The following is a 7,872-nucleotide window of genomic DNA, read 5'->3' as shown; positions in this document are numbered from 1 at the left end:
AGCGACTTCACAAAGTTTTTTTTTAATATTATTTTTTAAATTGATTTTCATAATGACAATAAACATTCACACAACACATAAGTGTGCTCAGTGTTAAGGGCCCATCACCAAACAACATTCATACCCCTCTACCAAATTGGGGGCATAATTTCTCTATACCATTTTAACTCAAGAGCAATACGGTGGTACCTCTACCTAAGAATGCCTCTACTTAAGAACTTTTCTAGATAAGAACTGGGTATTCCAAGATTTTTTTTGCCTCTTCTTAAAAAATATTTTCTACTTAAGAACCCGAGCCGGGAAAAATTTCCCAGGAAATTTGAGAGCGGCACAAAGGCCCGGCCAGTTTCCTGCCATTCCCCCTTAAATCCCGGCCATCTTGGGCTTTTCTGGGCTGCCAGAGGAGCCTTTCGGTGGCGCATCAGGATGCTTTGGCAGTCCAGAGCGAATGAAGCATTTTCCTTTCTGGGTGCTTGGAGAGAGAATAAACCTCTGCCAGCATCCAGAGAAAAGAAACGCTCCTTTCGCTCTGGGCAGCCCAGAGTGAACGAAGCGTTTTCCTTTCTCTGTGCACTTGGAGAGGGAATAAACCACTTCGCTGTGGTGATTCCCTCACGCTGCCTCCCATACACCTGGCATGAGGTTGCCTCCTTGAGCATCTGGGTTCGGAAAGGCAAAATGGGGCACTTCGGCCCAGCCGGATCAACTCGGCTTCAGTCAAACTGAGGAATCTTCACAGTGAAACAAAGCGAGCAAGCGAGAGGAGAGGGGAGCCCTTCAGCATGAGAAGGAAGAGTAAGCAGGTAGCAGCAGCAGCCTTTTGGTCAAAGGAGCGGGAGGTTCCCCCCTCTCGCCTGCTTGGGTTTCTCTCTCTGGCACAGTGTATGGGAGGCCGCCTCGTGCTGGGTATATGGGAGGCGCGTGCTCATCCTCGCTGCCTCAGAGTCCCTCTTTTTTTTTGAAGCCTTAAAGTTTTGGATTTTTAAAATTCCCCTCATCTCACCTTCTTCCTTCGACAGCGACTGTCCTCCTCCTCCTCCCACCCAAATTCCGAGCTTTTATTTCTTTCCTAATGGATTTGCACACATTATTTGCTTTTACATTGATACCTTTTTTTAAAATTGATTTTAAATAAAATATGAGACAAAACAAGACATACAACATTTAACATGTAAAGGAGCTACTATTGCTCCGCTAGGCATAGAAGTCTTCTAATACAGAAAAGAATGACTAGTTATAATTAGATCAATACAGAAAGATAAAAATTGTTAATATCATATCTCCTATGGGAAAATTTGCTTCTACTTACAAACTTTTCTACTTAAGAACCTGGTCACGAAACAAATTAAGTTCTTAAGTAGAGGTACCACTGCATATCTATTTACATATTATAAAGCACAATAAGTAAGTACTTGCAATCTGAAAGTATAAATTTACATAAGCACATTTTGTTGTTTGCTTAAATTGCTTTGATGTTTTCTATTATATAAACTACAGTTACAGAACCAACTTACAGAACACACAAGATAACAGCATGGCTTTGCAACACAGGAGTCTTTTTTGCGCAACTTATATACAATTGCTTCTGTACACAGCAAGTATAAAAAGTTATATACATCCATGATGTCTCGTGGTATACCAATAACCAATGTTTGTAAAGATTGAAGAATCTAGTTTCTTCTAGAATACATCACTGAATTCTCATGGAACAGTGTTTACTATACTGGTATTATATAATGATGGTTTTGTAATTTCTATAACACTTGCAGAGTAGAAAGGCTTATAAGTGCTACTGCAACTACCTTTTATCCTTCCTACCATTATTAGTAAAGTGCTGCCTGTCATGCAAAAATATACTGTAGATTAATATATAGTTTTTCTTCCTAGCATAGCACACAGCAATAGGGTTACTTCATAGATGCCATAACAATATAAATGCAAGAAATATTTTCTCTGCCATTTTGTTATGTCTGAATATTTGTATCTCATTATGTAAAATGAGTATTACATACATTATGGCAAGTAATGGCTCAAGAGCCAAATTTACCCAACATTCACTACCCAAAAAAGCAATATTGTCTGAATGCTTTCTACATTTTGTCTCAATTGAATGAACATGGACTATATTGAAGTTTATAAATTGGCCCACTTGTTGTGAATGGTCCACAACTAGTCACAGATTCTGAGGAGAATGGTACTCTAGGCCAGTGTTCTTGTCAGCTGAGTCAGAGAATGAGAGTGAGGGACAATTGGAACCTGAGAAACCTGGAAAACCACCAAAGACCGAAAAAACCCCAATTATGGTAATGTCTGATTCAGAGGAGCAGGGGGACATTGGGAACCAGGAGCCCCTATTAGATGCCAGGGTCAGAAGGTCACGAAACAGACAGGAATATCTTTATGGGAAAAGTTCTATAAGGTGAGTCTATGGGAGAAACTCTAGCCAGTGAATATTTCTAGGAAACAGTTGACCACACCCAGACAATATGTAAGTGAGGATTTATGGGAAAAGAGGCATGGAGATTCTATGTTTGTAATGATGGAGCTCCTAGATTTGGGGTTCCAGAACTGCTTTGCTGTTAAACTGTTGTTATACCTTTAAGTTCATCATGCAGAGATGCAGCTGTCTGAGGAAAACTTGAAGATTCGTGTATGTGTGAAGAACATTAGAACATTGAGGAATGTCTAAATTGGATTTGGCTCCCAGCTGCAGCCCATTCCTTACCTATTAGACAATTTGACCGGGAATGCTGCCAACATTGAATAAAAGCCTGACCCTGTTTTGTACAAATCATTTTTAAATATAGATGTGTTTGTTGTGACTTTTCTGCGAGTGGGTGCTCCTTCGTTCCGATCCGATTAGGCCCTAGAAGAACACACCTTATACGCAATGAGGTGGTGCTTGGTTTTTTAATGGTTCACTTTTACTTGAATTATCTCAGTTCAGTATAGATTTTTGAGATTCTAGATTGAAAGTAAGAAAGTTGACATAGATAACTGCTAAATATTTTAAAACTGCCCATGATTAATTTTGGCTCCGGCCTGTACTTGGATGAGAGAATTTCAGGAAAGGATTAAGAGGGCGTAAGAGGAAATAGGAAAGGAGAGAGAGTAGAAGGGGAGGTAGAGAAGGAAGAAGGAGGAGTTTATTCCCAGGAGATTCCTAGAGAGGCCCCCACAGAGACTTCTCCCTGCCTTTTCCGGTTACAGTTTCGGAAGCTCAGGTTTTTAAGTTGAAAATTCTTAAGAAGAGGGGAAAAAATCTTGAACACCCGATTCTTATCTAGGAAAGTTTGAAAGTAGAGGTGTTCTTAGGTAGAGGTACCACTGTATATGCAATGTTATGTATGTTTTTTGTTGTGGAGAGAAAAAAAAACTTTTATGGAAAAAAAATTCCAAAGCAATTCAGCTGCGGAGTGCATAGGAAAGGTAAAATTAACCAAATACACTCAACTACCAGAAATAATCCACTTAATACAAAGACCTTTGCAGATGAAGATAGCCTTTATATACACTAAAATTTAAAATTGCAGTTAAAATCATCACCTAGTTTAAAGCAATTTGTTTTTTAAATAGCAGTGATTAGAATGCAGTATTGGAGGCTACCTTTGCTGAAAGCCCACTTTCTGCAATTTGGCAGATCGAATCTCACCAGGCTCAAGGTTGACTCAGCTTTCCATCCTTCTGAGGTTGGTAAAATGAGGTCCCAGATTGTTGTGGGCAATATGCTGACTCTATAAACCACTTAGAGAGGGTTGTAAAAGCACTGTGAAGTGATATATAAGTACTATTGCTATTGTTTGCTTGCTGTGAGCTAATCTGTGACATATTTGTATTTAGATATAACATATTGAATAAAAAATAAGAGATACTATAATAATGTCAAATGTCCTTTTCAATCTACCTTACCGATCAAGGTTTCCTGGTGTCTCCCATGTAAGTACAACCAAGATTCGATTCTGCTTAGCTTTGTAGTATTAGCCAAGGCCAATTAGGTAGTATTACCTAGACTAGCTAATTAATAAATACTGAAAAGACAGCCCATTTAATTCTTTTTTATAATTTATTTTTATCACATCAAACCCATTAACAAGAGAAAATTGCATACATGACAGAATAAAATAACAGTGTTTTTAAAGAATACAGGAAAAAAAAAAAAGATTACTTAGACAAGCATCTCCAAGGCATTTGACTAGATTGCTTTAAAAAGAGAGAGCAAGAAGGCCCTCTGTGATGCTCACTTGTTAGGAAAACACACGTACCCTGCAATTCAAATGTAAAGACCACATACATCAGTAGTCTATTTTAAAATAATAGTAGTTTCCCTTGTTGCAAAGGAAATACATCTACACCCTCTATGTGGAAAAAGTCCACAACACTTGATGAGTTATAAATATTAAAGGTGTAATAAGACAAAACATATGCACCCTTATCTATAACAATTGGCTTCAAATCTTGTTAATAGTTATGTGTATTTCAGCCCACAATATACAGACAAGTCCGAACCATGCAAATTAGTGCTCAAACATTGCAAGTGCATCTCCAAAAAAAGGTTGATTGCAATCAATTCTTATTAAACATTCTGTGTCAAATAAACATAAAATAAAGGGTTTTTTTATTATAAGAACCTCAATCTTAAGATAAAAATTAATTTCACATTCTTTATAGCAATTTATTGGTTTATACAAACAGGATATACTTCTGAAATCAAAGAATGTAAGAACAGTTTCTTGGTCTTTTGGATGAGATCAAGTCTAATAGAAAAGCTAGTATTAATTTAATAAACGTCATTCAATTTTTCAAATCATCAGTGATTGTGGGTTTAGCATTGTTAATTAATGCTGCAAAATCAGTATCGGCTTTGAATTACTTCAGAAACAGAAATGGAACAATGGTCAAAGAACTCAAATAACAAGAGCTAAAGCTGAATTAAACAGTAAAGAAGTAGTCTTGTGTAAACTTGGCTTAAAATTCAACCACCGGTTTTGTAGAACGAAATTGATCGAAAGTGATGATAAGGTGAAATTGACAACAGACCTACTTAAAAAAACAATGGCAACTACAACTTGGATGTTCACCAATCATGGTACTTCCAAGTGAGCAGAAACAATAAAAGATTACAGAAATGCTATTTTATTATACCCTATAACAGTGATGGCGAACCTATGGTATACATGCCATAGGTTGCACACAGATCATATCTGCTGGCACACAAGCCGTTGACTTAGTTCAGCTTCAGTGGACATGTGTGCACCCTGCCACCTAATTTTTGTCTCACATGGAGGCTCCGGGAGGGCATTTTTAGCTTCTGGAAGGTCTCCGGGAATTGGGGAGGACGTTTTCATCTTCCCCAGGCTCCAGGGAAGCCTCTGGAGTCTCTGGGGAAGGGGCAGGCCATTTTCACCCTCCCCAGGCATTGAATTATTGGTATGGGCATTCACGCATGCACTATAGCACATGCACAGGTGCTTTCAGCATCACTGCCCTACAACAAGAATCAAAGCAGGGTGATTCTGAAATTCTTTCTCATACCTTTAACTTTCCCAGAACTGAATTTCCTCTTATTTTATCTTAACTATTGCTACATACCTTCTTCAAGATTAATCCTCTATGTTGGGTTGTCCCACACGAGCTTTTTATGCGGAAAAAGAGTCAAATGTGTATCTGTGATACAATATTTTCCTTATGCATTGTATGGAATAAAGTGCAGATATTGAAATAATATTACTAAAAAAAACTGTTTACAAATGTTTGCCAGAATTGCAATGAAGTAAAATAATAGCTTTCAGACTAATCTCCAAAAAGAGATTAGTTCTGATGTATCTTATTCAAACCAGTGACCAAAGATAAATGTTCCAAGTTATACATATGAGGAAAATCCTGTCCACCTTTCTCAACAAGTAATTTTACTTTACAGTAAAAATCTTGAGATGATCCTGCCCCAGGACTTAATATCTTATAAATTTATTTGATACAATATGAAGGAATAAAAATGCTTAAATTAATCTCAGAGTTAAATTCATATTAATCACTTTTATCACAAATACACAAAGGAATCTAGACTATCTCAGGTAATAGAAATAGAAAATACAATATTATATTGTGCAATGTGTTTTATCTAAAAGTTACTCTTCTACTAGATTTATCTTCCCAATATCATCTTGAATAAAATAAAAAATATTTTGGCAATATATTCCTGTTCCTTTTCAGCAGATACCTACAGCAATAGCTACTGATTATGTACCATCAAGTTGATGTCAGCTCTTAGAGAGACATAGATTTTCTCAATGATGATCTGTCTCTATTCTTGTCTTTCAGATCTTTCAGTGGTGCCCTCAATGCTACTGTAATTTTGTTTACCCACCTTGCTGCTTGTTATCCATTTCTTCTTTTTCCCAGCACTACAGCTTTCTCTGGAAATCTTCACGCCATGTGTCCAGAGAAGGATAATTTGAGATAGCTCAGCTATATCTGGAGTAAGAAGAGTTGCTTTGTTTGATGATCCATTTGTTTATTTTCTTACTATCCATGATTTTCTCAGGAGTCTTCTCTAACACCAAAATTGAAAAGCTTAATTTTTTTTTTGCTTCTTCAAAATCCAATTTTAGCTATAATCTTTTCATAATGTTTGCCATATCTAAGTAATGCCTCTTTCTTGACTATATTTAGTGCATGGATTCAAGAAAATCTATTTACATGATGACAAAGAACTGACACTGACTTGATGGCCCATAATCAACTAATGATTATATGTGTGGCTTTTTTTAGGAACTCAAAGCAGTGTAACAAGGAGAGACCACAATATAATAGGTAAAGAGAGGGATCTCCTTTCATTTTATAGCCACAACCCTATGAGGTAGATTGGGGAGTGTATCATTCTCCATCTAAAGTTATTTGGTGAGTTTCAGAGCCGGGGTGGGGTGGGGGGAGGATATCTGAAACTTTGTCTCAATTAAATAATTTAACATTGTTCTTAAAAGAATGATCAATAAAAGGATTATTTCTTCTGATTTCAAAATTCTCTTTTTTATTTCATGTCATCTATTTTAAAAGATACTTTCAATCTATTTAAACAAATAATTTATATCTTACCAGTGTCGTAGAATATTTAAAAAGTAGAAAAATATCAATCAGATGACATGGTTCTGTAGAATGTTATTCTCTGTTAACATATTGTTCCAATTAAAGCTGTGTTTATAGATTGTTCATCCTTATGAATATACTTTACAAAATTATTTCCCAATACTTCGCACAAAAATATTTCCTACCAACTGCAACTAGTTTTTCTAAAACCCAACTGAGTATTTGACCCATATTTAGTCAAGAGGCATTTTTATCATAAATCACAGAAATGGAAAATATTTTGATAAAATATTTAACATATTCAAATACCATATTTTTCTTACACTAAAACAAGATTAAAACAAGATATTTAAACTGGAAATCAATAGTTGCTGCCATGTTCCCATGTCAACAAGATTCACCACCAAATGATGGAATAATTTTGCAGAAAAATTTCAGGACTTAAGGCATTGTGAATTTACTCTAATGTGATTTTACAAAAAAAAAAAAGATGAAAAATGTTGTAACAAACAATTTTATTTCAAACTTAGGAAACAGCTGTATTTGCTGTTGATAGATACCAAAGGAGTCACAACCTTATTTCATTAAAAACATAGGTTGCAATTAACCAATATTTTAAAAATAAAATTTGCACAAGTATAGTATGTGGCAATTCAGAATGATTGCTATGCAGCATTCCATGAATACCTAAGTTTCAGTATGGATTATATTTTTCTTTCTTGTTCCCACATAATTTAATCCATTTATCCAGGTAATACTGGATTTCAGTCACTGGTTATAACCCATTTT

This window comes from Erythrolamprus reginae, chromosome 2, assembly GCF_031021105.1.
Source record: "Erythrolamprus reginae isolate rEryReg1 chromosome 2, rEryReg1.hap1, whole genome shotgun sequence".
Taxonomy (NCBI): domain Eukaryota; kingdom Metazoa; phylum Chordata; class Lepidosauria; order Squamata; family Dipsadidae; genus Erythrolamprus; species Erythrolamprus reginae.
This window is presented reverse-complemented; position numbering follows the sequence as displayed.